At 46.3% G+C, this 14,715-nt stretch overlaps 1 long non-coding RNA gene across 1 annotated transcript in view; it reads right to left on the reverse strand.

The window, feature by feature from the left end:
* LOC138582099 (uncharacterized) overlaps positions 1-14,715 on the reverse strand; it is a 219,404-nt gene that overhangs the window by 64,013 nt on the left and 140,676 nt on the right. The window lies entirely within an intron of this gene.

Raw genomic sequence — 14,715 nt, forward strand, 5'->3', positions numbered from 1 at the left:
GTGCGTAGGTGTGATGTTCTCCTCCGTCCAACTTTCTTCCATCACGTGACTGGACACCATGAATTGAGCCTTTTTCGTGTATTTGATTTTATTCTTCAATAGTCCTCTGACGTCTTTTGTTTTTGCTTGACCTTCTTGAACAGGAGCTTCTATTCTTTCACGTTAATTGTATCTAATGTCAGCCAATTCCAGTTTGATAAGACCTTGGCTTTCTTGGCTCAGTCAACTCCTTAGCTGAAATATATTCTGTTAAATTCAATTGCTTTTTGTAACTGCGACACTGAAATGAGGCATTCCTCGTTGTTCAGTACTGCTTTATATGTAGTGGAAACATTCATTCTTTACTTAATCCATATGTATCTATGAGATATATAGGTGTATGTTGGCACTTGCCGCGGTCTAATCTATTTAAGCATGTGGCTAGCTTCATGATCACTTTGCTGCTTGCATTTCATTGCATCTGTACATGTTTAAACTAACTAAGTTTCTTCATCAAGTTTGTGGCATAAGTCTCTTCATCTTGATCCCGACATGTCACTTATCCTCGGTATTTCTTTGTTCTTTATGAATCGTCTGCCTCTCTGGTCTGGTTATGCTTCTATATGGGTGTCGATTCAGCTTTGTATGACGTCATCATTCTTCCTGGTCATTCAGTTTCTTTGTTTCATTAGGAATCTCATTCAAATGGTCATCATATTGTCTTGGATGCAAGTATGGTTTCCTCAATGGGTACTTTAGCTCCCATATTCTCTTAGGTTTGGCACTCTTATGGGTACCGCACGGAGCCACGCTCTTCTTTTTGCTGGTTTATCTGTTCAGTATACGTCACATACTTTGCTTCATATGTCTCAGGCAATGTAGGCAGGGCCGGTGGAGTGGGGGTACTTGGCTCCTCCTCTACAAGATGGTAAACGCAGGTGATGGAATCCGCCACGCTACTCAAACTGTTAGACCTGTCAGCGGATCTTCATACTTTCCAGTGGGCGGTTGACAGTCAGTATAGCACTGAAGCAGTCAGAATGGGTCGGCAGAGGCAGGCGAAAGGACAGGCAGAGCTGGCATCAGAAATCCTACCGACAGAGTGCTGGTGGGAGGTCTGCTGTTGCACCACCTCTGACAAGAGCTCTTTGAGATGTGAAAACGTTGGGCCACCGGGGAGCGAGAATGTTGTTTTCTTTCCTTCTTCTCCAAGCTGTTCTGCTTCAGACTTACGCAGAATGGATCTGTAAGACTGAGGCTGCAGCCATGAGTTAGGCATGTACTTTGCATAAACGGCGTCTGCCCGCTTTTTTGAGATGCCCTTTTCCCCCCTGTGTGTTTATGGAAATAAAACAAAATAACCACATATTCCCATTTGGAGTGTGCAATGCCGCAGACGGGAATCGCAGACCGGTAATTTGAGTGCCATGCGGCACGGAATGCCCCGGAGCATGTAGTTAGAAGCCACAGGAGTTAGAGGGTGTGTGGCTGGGGCAATACAGGTTAGCAGGGGCGGTTCCAGCAGGCACCCACAACAAAATCCCCCCTAGGTTCAGCAGCCCCCTGAGCTTCCACTGTCAAACTGGATATTAAATGATGCCTCCTATTGTAAACAATTGTATGTATATTGGCCTATGCCAAGTTGCCTAAAACTGTGCGCGAATAACTCTCTACGGCAAGGTCTTGACCTTAGAAATTGATGTAAGCCGCCATCTTGAATCAAACCGCCATTTTAGGTTCTCTTGCTGTGTAAAAGTCACCCTGTACATCAAAATGGTGGACGATGCCATTCCGAATAGAATCTAGGTCGTTTTGACCTCTGTACAGCTAATGTATAACTTGCCTACAGGCCACTTGTTAGGGTTGTAAACTGAGACCTTGTCCTTCTGTTGACCTGCATATAAATGGATTACCTGTATCAACGGAACTGATCTATGCACATACTGATGAATAAATTAGAATTGACCTGGCAGAGACCCTAGACCAGTAATACATTCATGGAATGGTTAACCCGCGAAGGGGTTGGACAACAGGCTGAAGAAATGTATAAAAGCCTGAATGTCCCAATGTACAGTCTGTCACTGAATACATCGAACCCCGTTGAAGTTCGTTGTGTTGTACTGAGGGCCGATAGCTATCCGTTTCGTCATTGACTTTGTCATTGCTTGAACTTAAAATAAAGTACTTTGTATGTTTTTTTGTAACCGGTGCTTGGTGTGTTTCCTTTGGGATCCCGGCCTCATATTATTTTTCTCTTTTCACAGTTGGCGCCCGAATAGGGACCCTCAAGATTGATGCCGGACCATTGAAGGTTGACGCATGCTATCGGACCGGGATCGGACGGTGTGATACTACGGGCCCGACTGAACGAGACGCGACACCTCTACAGCGCTGCACGATCCGATCCTTGGACGATAGCCATGCGGTCTGAGACAGCATTTTGACGAGGGTCCACTTTTTGAGGCAGGCAGATTTGCTGAAATCAGCAAACACAAGGTAAAATTCGTTAGGTAAGTTCTTTGATAAACCGTACGGTCCTCCTTAGGTTTGGTCAGGTGAGTCGTGACCCGACTCTTAATTTAACCCTGACAATTTGAATTTGGCGCATTGTATCTGCAGACACAATTATTGACCAGGTAACACCAAGTTTTTGAGAAATGCCTGGGAAATTGTCTAGCTGCTTTAGGGCATTATTCCGCAGCGATCGACAATCTTTGGAATTTAGCCACCCGGCACCACAGGAGGGGTCGCTGGCGTTTACTATGTATTGTAAACATGGCATTGGAAGTGTAGTATTTAATGATATTTGGTACAGACAAACCAGACATGCCTCCGAACTTCAGTGGCCAATCAATGGTAGTTTTGAGATCCCTCGTATTGAATACTTAGAGTCGGTCTTGTTAAAGAAAAAGGCCGGACCCGCAGCATTTGATGTTTTACAGAATTGGAAAAAAGAAGCATTGCAGCAGCTTAAGACTAGGGAAAAACATGCGCGCCGTCATAAAAACTAACGCTGAAAAGGCGTTGTTATATGATCAGGACAAACAGTCTGAGTCAGTTAGGAATATGGATAGGGCTTTCTCACTCGGTATTCAGAAAATCTATCCTTCTAAAGACATTCATGTTTCTGACGTGTTTCTCGACAAATTGTTAAACGAGCGAAGGCCTGGTGCCTCTGCACCACCTCCGTATGATCCTCTTCCTGTTGCTTTGCCTCTTCCTGCTCTCCCTGCTCAAACTGTTGTTCCTATTCTTCCGGCTGTTGTTCCTCCGCCTGCTCTACTACCTCTTCCCATTGCACCAGTAATAACACCTCCATTGAATCTACCTGCACCTCCACTCCCGAGTGGTTCTGTATCGACTATAGTTGATCAGGGTGCGGGGTCGAGAGTTGTTACTCGTAATACTGTCCCTACAGATAAAAAGCGGGATTTGTTTGCATGGGCTAAGCATTGTATGGAGAGAGATATCGAGCTAATGTTTTTGCCACACTGTCTAATATGGATAATTTTCCTCAGAAAAATGTTTTTATTGAAGGTTTAGGGATTCATTTATGCGTAATGTGGGGTAAATTAAATAATGTGGATCTCCCACAAGGGCTGAGGGATCCGAATACTTTAGCACTATCAAGAGATACTGTGGAGAAAGTACATGAGCATGTCGAAAGGTTGTTTGAGTATAGGAGAGACTTGGAGAAGTTACAGAATGAGGATGACGAAGAAGAGAGTATGTATGTACAGAAACGATTTCTTCTGTGTCGTAAATGGGCATCTGAGGAAGCACAAATTTGTACAAAAGATGCGATTAGATGGATTTCGGATTTATCGATAACTCCGGTTGAGGTATATGACACATACAGTCAATATACGCTAGAAATGCAGAGGAAGGTGATTCAGGTAATGGTAGAGTACCTACAGGATGAATGTGTGAGGAAGAAGGTTAGTTGTCCCACAGAGTTACTGGGTATTTATAAGAGAGCTTTTTCACTTGACACTTCTTCGACTGCTTTAGCGCTCGACTTAGCTCTGTTGCTTAGTAAGCGTTCAGAGTTGCCTACATCTCAGTTGCCTATGAGAGAGGTACCTCCGACATTTGTCCCAAAAGTTGAGATTGCCGCTAATGGGTTCATAGACATAATTTCGAATACAAAATATTCGAAAGTCAAAAAGTCAAAAAAAAAATGTCGAAAAAAAAAAGTCGAATTTTTTTTTAATGACGTTTTTTTTCGAAATGGGGGGGTTCCCCCCAACCCCCCTTTTTTTTATTTTTACCTATTTTTTTCACAGAAACTAGAGCCAAAAAAAAAATATCGAAAAAAAAACCAATTCGACATTTTTTTTTTTGACATTTTTGATTCGACTTTTTTTACTTTCGAAATTATGTTTTCGAAATTATGACTGGACACCCCGCTAATGCTGCAGCAGGTATAGCTGCTGTGGACATTCCTGAACATTATGTATCACAGTTTGTTCATGTCCCGTTTTCACGACAGGAAATGAACACTATTAGGCAATCTATTCCTGACATTAGGAAAAATCCGACAGGATTCTATAAAGAGATAGAGTCCGTCTTGCAGTTCTCAGTGTTCACCCTAGGCGATATTGACTTGTTATTCCCTGTACTCCTGCCCATAGATTTGTGGAAGCACGTTAGAACAATATATGATGCACCTGGGTTGGGAGATACGTGGGTTTATATTACTAGGCTTGACGGGGAAAGGCCAGCTGGTGAGAGACCGCCTCAGGTGATACTCACTTTGCCTGACAGAATTATTGTGAAATTAAAAACTATAATTCCTGAAAAAAGAATTATTTGGGACAAGCTTACGGCCTGTGTCCAAGGAAAATCTGAGGGTGCCACCGAGTTCTTTAATCGGTTCGAACAAGTATTCTCGGACTTCAGTGGACAGGATTTAGGCACAGAATCTGGGAAAAGGTTATTTGTAGACAAATTTGTGCGTGGATTGCTGCCTGACATCCAGTCACAGATTATGTCTTCCGAGAGCGCTTGACAGGCGAAATACCAGTCAGAAGTACTGCACATGGCTCAGTACTACGAGAACCGTGTCAATAATGAAAAAGATAGAGTGGAAAAGAGAAAAGGAGACTTACAGACTAAAGTATTGTTACAACAAATTGTTAGAGGCCCCAGAGGGGGTAGTTTGCAGATTAGAGGTCAGTATGTTCCACAAGGGAACGTGCCCTTGGGTCCTGTGAACATTAACCAGTGTGCCTATTGTCGCCAGGAGGGTCATTGGCATGCACAATGCCCTGTCCTTCGACAGAGGTCGAATAACACATTTGGGAGTATGGGTAGACGACCCAGAGGTCGCCCCGGGGTGGGGGGCCCTGGTAGAGGCAGTTTTCACAGGATCCTCAGCAACCTTTTTCACAGGACAATCAGACTTTGAGTGTGGATACTAGAAACATATTCGATCACCCTTCTGCTGCTTACCTCTCTGAGGAGCTTCCTTCTGATGATATTCTGTTTCGTTAGGATTGCCCGAAGCAGGGTGTGGAACCTACTCCTATTGCCGTTAGTCAGAAAGGTCCCTATGTTGAAATGGTAGTGGGAAATAGGAAACATCAGTTCTTGATAGACACTGGAGCACAAAAGTGCTCCATTGATCATTCACGAGTTCCAAACATTCCACTGTCAGGGCAAACCAATGTCTCCGTAGGGTTTTCTGGCACACCAGTCATTTGTCCGGTTTCTTCGCCGGTACCTAATTCTTTTGGGTCCCTTTACGGACCACTGTCCATTTCTTTTGACTTCGAATTGTGGAGAGAATTTGTTGGGGTTGAATCTGTTGAAGGAATTAAATGCGGTAATTCATTGTTCATCTGATGGAGTGCGTTTGACGATTTCCCCACAGCAGTTTTCTGTTTCACAATTTTTGACTAGACCTTTGCCACCAGAATTCAGTAATGTCCCGGAGTGTTTGTGGGCGGCTGACGACAATGATGTCGGTGTTCTACAGATTGAGCCTCTTAGAATAGTCTTGAAACATGGTATTAAGCTACCACTTATCCCGCAGTATAAGATCTCGGTTGAAGGTGAGTGAGCTTTGAAGAGCATTGTTTCTGATTTTGTGCATCGTGGAGTGATTGAGGAGATTACAGGAAGTTTGTGCAATAGTCCGATCTTACCCGTGTACAAAAAAGGTGACAATGCTATTCCGTTTCGTTTTATAATTGATTTACGTGCCATCAATGCAGTTGTCGCTCCACAATTTCCAATTGTGCCTGAAATGACGACGATATTAACTATGATTCCAGCTACGGCTACTTACTTCAGTGTTGTGGACCTGAAGAATGCTTTCTTCAGTATTCCTATACACAAGGACAGTAGATATTTGTTTGCGTTCACCTTAGGGGGTCGCTCGTTCACATTTACTTGTGCACCTCAAGGTTACACCGAGAGTCCTAGCATTTATAGTATGCCTTGAAAGAACAGCTTGATACTCTTGAATTACCCCCTACTTGTACGCTGCTTCAGTACGTTGACGACTTGCTTTTAGCAGCAGATTCTGAGAGCTCTTGTAAAGAGGGCACTGTATTGTTGCTCATCCATCTAGCTAAGCATGGTCATAAAGCTTTGCTTAAAAAGTTTCAATATTGTTGCCAGGAGGTCGCCTATTTAGGCTACCTCCTGTCAAAGGAGGGAAGAAGATTGACACCTGAAAGAATAAAACACATTTCTGGCATGTCTGTCCCAGGTACACAGAAGGAAGTCAGAGCCTTAATAGGTATGGCTTCTTACTGTAGGTTATGGATCCCAAACTTTTCACTAGTGATAAAACCAATGTTGGCTTTGACAAAGAAGGGCATTTCTTCGCCATTGCCATGGAAATCGGAACATCAACAATCATTTGAGCTTCTCAAGACTGCATTATGCTCTGCACCGGTTTTGGGTACACCAAATTACAACAAGGCCTTTGTGTTGTTGGTGCATGAATGTGATGGATGTGCTTTGGCTGTATTAACGCAGGAACATGGAGGGAAGAATAGGCTGTGCAGTTACTACTCTTCTGCCCTTGATCCTGTCGCATGCGCTTTGCCAAGATGTTTGCGAGCTGTCGCTGCTGCTGCCGCGTCTGTAAAGCAGAGTGAGGGAATGGTCCTAGGCCATGATTTAACCCTGATGGTGCCTCACTCTGTAGATGTTCTATTGAACAAAACCCAAACACAACACCTCACTTCCGCACGATTGACGAGATATGAATTGATTTTGTTTGCTCCCCACATACAAATTAGGAGGTGTTGTGTTCTTAATCCAGTTGAACTCCTACCTTTCCCGCAAAATACTGTTGCGGTGATGATGAGTCACATGACTGCCTGTATACTACTGAACAAGAAACAAAGGGCAGAATTGATGTTAAGGACACTCCTTTGGAAAATGCACAAGGGGAGCTATTTTGTGATGGCTCCTGTTTCAAACTTCCGGATGGAACATCCACAGCTGCTTATGCAGTCACTATATTAAGCACGGTTGTAGAGACCAAGCGAATTACACATAACTCTGCTCAAGCCGCAGAGATTATAGCATTAACCCGAGCTTGTGAGCTTTTCCGAAGGGCTAACAGTGAATATATATACTGATAGTCAGTATGCTTTTGGGTGGCTCACAACTTTGGGAGACTTTGGTCAGAGAGAGGGTTTCTAACTTCACATGGGACCAAGATTCAGCATGGCCCCCTGATAGTACAATTGCTTTCAGCGCTCGCGCTCCATAGTCAGTTAGCGATCATGAAATGCGCAGCGCATCGCAAGATCACAGACGATGTAGGAAAAGGGAATGCTTTCGCTGATCAGATAGCCAGACAAACTGCCACAGATCTTCGCACAGAAATGTATGCTCTAAGAAAAACTAGGGATGTTTATATAATGGACGAGGATATTGGGTCTGTGTGGGATATCCAAGCTGATGACACAATAGAAGAATCTAAGAAATGGGCTGAAGGCTTGGGGAAATTAGATGATGATGGGTGTTGGGTGGACACAGTTGAAGGGAAATGGTTACTTCCTAATGCCTACATAGTCATGATGGTTACTATGGCACACGATCCCACATATGTGTGTGCTCAACAGATTACGAAAATGTTAGAGAAAGTCTGGGTAAATGATAAGATTTCGAAAATTGCTCAGCATTATGTCCAAAATTGCATGATTTGCCTACTGCGCAATGTGGGGAAGGGGACGGTAACTCCAAGGGGTAGCTTTGGGCCTCCTTCTGTCCCATTTGAAGTGATTCATTTTGATTTTATTGAGATGGAGTGGTGCAATAGTTTAAAATATGTCCTTGTGGTCATTTGTGCCTTTAGTAAATGGGTTGAGGCTTTCCCTGTCAAAGATGCTACAGCCATGTCCACTGCAAAAATTATGATAAAGGAGTACTTTCCGCGGTTTGGGTTGCCAAGAGTCACTTGGTCGGACAATGGTCCACATTTTGTTGCTGCTGTAATTTTACAGATATGTACGGCACTACATATTGATAAGCGATTTCATTTGGCTAGACATCCTCAAAGTGGCGGGTTGGTAGAGAGACATAACAGTATCCTAAAGAACAAACTCGCTAAGACGTGTGCCGGTACCAAACTAAAATGGCCGGAAGCCTTACCGATCGTGTTACTAGCCATGCGCACTACTCCTCAAACTAAGACTGGGCTCTCTCCATTTGAGGTGGTGATGGGGAGGCCTGCCAATATTTGGGGTCTTCCGAAACCTAAAGCACTGACAAATGTTGAGAATGTATTGCTTTCAGACTACTGTAACCAGTTGACTAAAAATCTGTATTTCATTTATCATCAGGTACGATCAGCTTTACCTGTACGCTACGAGGGCCCAGGACACAACATCCGGCCTGGAAGCTGGGTCCTGGTGAGAGCATACGAGCGGTCCTCTTGCCTCGCGCCTCGCTGGCAGGGACCATTCCAGGTCTTGTTGGTCACCCAAACGGCAGTGCGGGTGGCTGGAAAGAAGAACTGGATACATACGACGCATGTCAAGAAACTTCCTCATCCAATGCCGCACATTACAGAAGAAACAGAACCCCTCACTAACGCTGCAATCGATGATCCTGAAGCAGCAAATAGCACTGTGAGTGAGTCGGAGAATCTCTCTGAGCCCGTGGGGCTCAGGGAACCGTCCATTTTGTCTCCACACTCTTTGGAAAAGTCATTTCCGGAAACCATTGCTCCGAATTCTGAGGATCAAACAGTACCGGGAACCACCAGATATAATCTTCGGTAGAGAAAATAGACCTACGGCACCGTTCGACTGTGCATTCAAACAAAAAAAGGAAAGGATCATCAAGGGCTTGCTTTTGCACAAATTTGAGAAAGGGGGTTCTGTCGGCTAGGGTTGGGGAAGGACTAAGAAGCCGCACGACCGGGGGGTCGCCAACAACGAACACTGGGGTTTCCAGCCGAAGACTACGATGCCTGCCACCGCTACTGCCCGTATTGGACTTGTAAACAAGGGGGTGACCAACTTGAACAATGAACAATGTGCCTGGTCCCTGAAAACGTATTGCCATGTTTTGATAATAATAATTGGGGTTTTTATAGTAACTGCTTTAGGATTCTGGTACGTCGAGGAGATTTATCCTCTAGAGCCTCTCTTGCCAACTGAAATTGTACCTACTGTTTTTTACTCCTTTTGTACATTTGCATACTCTGTCACCTAGGGACTCTCAGCATAGACAGAAGTATCACAATAATACTATGATGCTGATTATGAATTCAACACATGCCATTTTAACAAAACCAATTGCTGGGTCTGCTCACATTTACCGCAACATGGGGATAAGGGGGTAGGTTGGTATATTCATCCCTTACCTTTGACGATTGCTTGTTATGCCTCTCTTAGAGCACTGTTATTTGGCCGATGGAATGACAGCATCTCAGGGAATTTTGATGGAACTAATTTGAACAATTTTGAAAAATGTGTTCTGACTTCCCAGGGATGCTCGCTTTTTGCAAATAGGAGCAAACTCAACGTTGCTTCAATTAGGCCTTCTGATAGACTATCTCGTCCTTTCCAATCTTTGGTTTCCTTTAAAATGGCTCCGATAGGCAATAAGGATGCCGTGCCTCCTTCTTACTCTGTTAACCATAGCCCCGATTCAGTTTCCTTCTGCATACAGAGGAATGGTTCCCAGTCAATGGGAGATTTTAAAGGCTGTGCCAACGTTGCAAATTTGACTGGGGAAGACAGACCTTTGTATGTGGGCGAACCTGTCTATTTCGTTTGCGGTAATGTAGCATTTCCATGGTTGCCCAGGGATTGGCAGGGAACCTGTTATTTAGGGATCCTGTTACCTGGGGTATTCATAGCAAGCACTTTGGAAGTTTCAAAGGCTTGTCCATGGCGGGACGAGAATGGTGATACCCCCGCACAAGTGATGGGAGATATAGCAAAATCAGTTGTGCCATTTTGGGGGCAGATAGCAAATTCCGAAGACATCAGGAGACTAGCAAGAGTACTGGAGAGAACCATCAACCGGACGACAGTTATACTCTATAACATGACATTAGAGCAGAAAGTGATAAGATTAGTAGCACTCTAGAACCGGATGGCATTAGATGTTATTCTGGCTGAACGTGGAGGAGTATGTAAATTAGTGGGGTCCGCTTGCTGTGTTTTCGTACAAGACTCCTCCCCAACCATTTTCAAAGCAATTCAGAATCTGCACGTCCTTAGCTCAGAAGTGCATGCTCCCGAGGGGAACTGGAATCTTAGTGCTTAGTTTTGGGATTTCTTGCGATCTTGGGTTTGGAAGGTACTTTCAGTTTTATTGATCATTTTGGGAGTTCTGCTATTCCTTTGTTGTTGTATCCAATGTCTGCCTAGTATATGTTCGATGCTAGGGGGATGTTGTACTCAGGCGATAGGTACGATAGGACAAAAAGTATATGCCCCGGATAAAACTTCCAAGGAGTATGTGTTAAAAGAGATCTTAGTGAATGATCTGATGGCCATAGATATCTCTGACAGCAATTCAGGGTGTATGGACGATGACGTATGGAGTTACTTGCAAAGAGATCAGAAGTAGTGTTAGCACTTGGCATAGGCCGAAAGGAGGGTTTGTCAAACTGGATATTGAGTTATGCCTCCTATTGTAAACGATTGTATGTATACTGGCCTATGCCAAGTTGCTTAAAACTGTGCGCAAATATCTCTCTACGGCAAGGTCTTGACCTTAGAAATTGATGTAAGCCGCCATCTTGAATCAAACCACCATTTTATGTTCTCTTGCTGTGTAAAAGTCACCTTGTACATCAAAATAGTGGACGATGCCATTCCGTATAGAATCTAGGTTGTTTTGACCTCTGTACAGCTAAAGTATAACTTGCCCACAGGCCACTTGTTAGGGTCGTAAACTGAGACCTTGTCCTTCTGTTGACCTGCATGTAAATGGATTACCTTTATCAACGGAATTGATCTATGCACATACTGATGAATAAATTAGAATTGACCTGGCAGAGACCCTAGACCAGTAATACATTCATGGAATGGTTAACGCGTGAAGGGGTTGGACAACAGGCTGAAGAAATGTATAAAAGCCTGAATGTCCCAATGTACAGTCTCTCACTGAATACATCGAACCCCGTTGAAGTTCGTTGTGTTGTACTGAGGGCCGATAGCTATCCATTTCGTTATTGACTTTGTCATTGCTTGACCTTAAAATAAAGTACTTTGTATGTTCCTTTGTTACCGGTGTTTGGTGTGTTTCCTGTAGGTTTCCCGGCCTCATATTATTTTTCTCTTTTCACACCACCTCATCAGGATGCAAGGCATCCTGATGGCAGGTATTTGAAGTACAAGGTGTCATTAGACCTTATACTTCAAAGAACAGGGGATGGGGGAAGCAAGAGAAATGGGTGAGAAAGGGAGTGTAGGTGCAAAAGAAAACAAATAACACAATAGGGCATGAGGCAGAGTCTGTAACTGGCCTCCTTTGATCAGGCTGCCTCACCAGGAAATAGTATGTGGCCCCAGGGCAATTTTGCCCCATAAGTGCAGGGCAGTGGCATAAGGTTGGCCACAACGGTCAAGCCCTGAACGGAGCACGGCCCAAAATAGAAGAAGCTTCTTTTACTTTGATTTCACTTTTTGTCACCTAGCACTCTGCAAAGAGCGCAGTAGCGAGAGGAGAGATCCTTCCTGGCAGGCTCAGCTTCGCTATGGGCGGTGAGTGGCTGCCTGGCGAAGGGAAAGCCCATCTGGAGACTTCAGCAGAGAAGTGGACGGCTTCCTGCACCACAATGCCCGGTTGAGGACTTCGACAGAGGAGCGGACCACTTCCTGTACCGCAGTGTTGGTCGGACAAGATGGTAAGCTCACGCTGGCCAGTGCGAGTGCACAGAAGGCAGCGGAGCACCTCTGCCTGCGTTGTGAAGTAGTTGGTGCGTGCTCGAAGCACATCCAGGGCCCAGGGACCTGCCAAGGTCAGGCGCACTGCCTTTTATTTTGTTAAATGGGTAAGAGTGCATACAGCAACAGAGCTCTGTGCAGGAGCAGCAGGGAAGCACTCATTAAAATCACAACGAACACGCTCGGGTGCTGAGCACTCATGAAGTGTGAGCAAAAGCGCTGTGCTCTGTGGGGTCGACGAAAAACTTTGTTACACCTTACATTTGCTACTGTAGCACACGGACCGTTTTTACACTCTCGGCTGATAAGGCAACAGGGTGCTGCAACCTACGTTGTCAATTTCACCGGAGCACAAGGAGAGGATCGCTCCAGATGCAACAATTGCACATTTTGCTGATTTCAAGAATTTAAAGCATCCACAATTTTTAAGTTGAGACTGTGAATTCATCAAAACAGCCTACGCCAAGGTCACAGCAAGGCTACATCAACAGGGCAGTGAGCACACTGGCAGGAGGTCCTGCAGCCTTCTGTTCCTTCAGCCCCGGGTGTGCACTAAGGAGTGTTTTATTTCAAGACATAACTGGGATTTAAGCAAACAGCCGACGCCAAGGTTAATCCATGACCGGGGGCGTGGCTTGGACAGCCATGTAAAGGGACGTGCTCTTGTGGAGCTCCGCTGATCCTACAATGATCCTGGAGGAGAAGTGCGTGCACGGGAACCGGCCGGCACCGAAAAATAACGTCCATGCTTGTGAAGATGACGGCTACAATCACTGAAATTTTGATGCGTTTGGAGGGTGCGGACACCGAGTTATACTCGTCTGCTCGCCGCGCGCCCTGAATCGGCGAGTGGAACAAAATGGCGGCAGAGACAAAGAGGACTTGTAAGGCCCCTGCATCGAACTCCAAGACCAGCGATTAGAGGCGGTCTGCGGCGTTTGCCCGGGACGCGCTGCTGCTTCACTGAGGCAGCGCACATCTGAAGGCACACGCACCCGGAGCTGGTACAATCTACGGTCTGAACACCGCCGAGACCCACCGAGCGAACTGGTAGCTGACGCTGGGCCTGCGGCATAATCGGGTCGAACGCCGGCGGAACCCAGGAAGATACAATGTGGCAGCGCACCTTTGGCAACAAGGTGGCTGCGGACCCTGGGGCCAGCGCGAGCGGGCGGGTAGCGGTGGCTGCAGTTTTCACAGCGCTGCGGATTAACTGTGTACACGCAGGGAGATGGGAGAAATCCCATAGGGAAAGTCGAAACATTGGCGCAGGCCAGTTGAGGAGGCCGATGCGAGACATTTGCTGATCCCCTGACACTTAAAGCGGCCCCCCTGGGCCAGGGCATTGTGGGCCGGTTGGCCTTGTGATCGCGGAAGAGGGGGGACAAAGGGAGTGCGGCGGATAGGTGAGCGCACTCGAGCACTGGCCATGGAAGGAACACGACAGAGACCGGGGCCACGACACCGAGAGTGCACGAGCACGTGGGAGGACAAGACCCGCTCTGGGCGCAAGGGAAGAGACAAGTACATACTGAGAGTGGTTCGTGACCACGCAGACCTTCGTGTGGAAGGAGGCACGGCAGGCCCTCGGCCAGTTACATAGCAGGATGTCCTCTAAAGTGGTTAGACCCAGGATCAGACAGCCCACGATGGAGGCCTATGCCAGGTCGCCCCCAGATGCGGAGGGGGGCAAGAGCAAGGAGACCCTCATGGCAACGGCGGAGACACCGGGCGCGATCCAGGAGGTGCTGGCAGCGATCGCAGACTTAAAGGTGGCCTGGGAGACCAAGTTGGGCCAGTCTATGAAAGAACTGCAGGAGGGCCTGGACCTCAAGATCGGAGCGGTCCAGGAGGTGGTGAACCTGCTGAGACAGGACGTGCAAACGATTGCAGAGCGTACTGGGGTCTTGGAGAAGGAGATAGCCCCGAACACGGAGGCGTGCACCGCACATGGAAAGGAGCTCCATGCCCTCGTGCAACGGGTGGGCAATCTGGAGGACAGAGCTGAGCAAGCAGAGGGGCGCGCCAGACGCAATAACATCCGTATAGTGGGCTTGCCAGAAGGTATGGAAGGGTCAAACCCCACAGAATACGTGGAAACCATGCTCTTACAGGAGATAACAGGTGGGGTGCTGACCCAGGGGTTCACGGTTGAAAGGGCGCACAGGGCCTTGACAAGGAGATCACCCCCTGGACCCCCCCCCGCGGCTGCTGATCGCAAAGATCCTGAACTATCGGGATCGGGAGAAGATACTCGAATTTTTCCGGAGGGGAGGAACGATTGAAAAGGGTTCATCAAAAATCACGGCTTACCCGGAATATACGCTGCTTGTACAGCGTAGTAGGATGAACTTTTGGT

Source organism: Ambystoma mexicanum, chromosome 3q, assembly GCF_040938575.1.
Source record: "Ambystoma mexicanum isolate Mex_15411 chromosome 3q, UKY_AmexF1_1, whole genome shotgun sequence".
Taxonomy (NCBI): Eukaryota; Metazoa; Chordata; class Amphibia; order Caudata; family Ambystomatidae; genus Ambystoma; species Ambystoma mexicanum.